This window comes from Penaeus chinensis, chromosome 31, assembly GCF_019202785.1.
Source record: "Penaeus chinensis breed Huanghai No. 1 chromosome 31, ASM1920278v2, whole genome shotgun sequence".
In the NCBI taxonomy this organism is placed as follows: Eukaryota; Metazoa; Arthropoda; class Malacostraca; order Decapoda; family Penaeidae; genus Penaeus; species Penaeus chinensis.
Genome location: NC_061849.1, coordinates 13,838,575 through 13,839,581, shown reverse-complemented (window position 1 = coordinate 13,839,581; position 1,007 = coordinate 13,838,575). Strand labels below are relative to the sequence as shown.

The 1,007-nt window shown below is 43.2% G+C and overlaps 1 long non-coding RNA gene across 2 annotated transcripts in view; it reads right to left on the bottom strand.

The window, feature by feature from the left end:
- Window positions 1-446: 446 nt before the first annotated feature.
- LOC125041693 overlaps window positions 447-1,007 on the bottom strand; it is a 214,850-nt gene continuing 214,289 nt past the window's right edge. Inside the window, exon 4 of one of the 2 annotated variants that reach the window (XR_007116319.1) lies at window positions 447-752. This is a non-coding gene — a long non-coding RNA (uncharacterized LOC125041693). The remainder of the gene's footprint in view (window positions 753-1,007) is intronic. The other variant, XR_007116320.1, reaches the window with a different exon arrangement.

The window sequence follows — 1,007 nt, the reverse complement described above, 5'->3', positions numbered from 1 at the left end:
GGAGATAGGGTGATGGGAGCGGGTGGGTGGGTAGAAGGGCGAATCCTAGCCGGCAGAAAGGCCTCTGTTGCCCACCTTCCCGCCCTCCGTCTCTTACTTACCGGTCGAAGTGGCGATAACCTGATGTACTGCTGCGGTACTGATGCATGTAAGCATATACTCTTTCTCTGTCTGCCTGGCCGCATGCCTAACTCGCACTTGCTCTCTCTCTCTCTCTCTCTCTCTCTCTCTCTCTCTCTCTCTCTCTCTCTCTCTCTCTCTCTCTCTCTCTCTCTCTCTCTCTCTCTCACGCACACACACACACACACACACACACACACACACACACACACACACACACACACACAGACACACACACACACACACACACACACACACACACACACACACACACACACACACACACACACACACACACACACACCGAAGCCCAAAAAATTACATTTACACTCATTCTTTCAAAACTAACATCTAGAAATCTATCCCTTCATACACACACACGTGACTTTAACTAGAATTATGTGCAAATACCCATGGCTAAACGCGTCGCCTTGCACCTGCAATTCACAAGGTTGCAAGCCTCTCCCGCTGAGCATCCTCGACAAAGCTAAAATCAATCTGAATTCTACGATACAATAAAGAAAAAATCTAAAACAACTGATCAAGTAAAACCAAAGCATAGATTTTTTTCATATAATTTACATATTCAAGACACTTACCTCGGGAGGAGCTATGCGTGTGTGTTACGCCAACTGTAAATGAAAAGAAAGAGATAAATTAGCGGACATGTGTAAACAATTTCTACGCCATTTTTTTGCTTCAATTGCATGTATGAAGTTTATGAAATCTTAGTGTGAAATTATAAACACATTGTGTTGATTTCACGTCCAAACACACTTTGCTTATTTTCCTGAAACGAGAAATTCGTATCACAACGTTCACCACTCTCTGCAACTACAGCCATTATGTCATGATATTCGCAAATCACAATTAAAATCAAAACCATC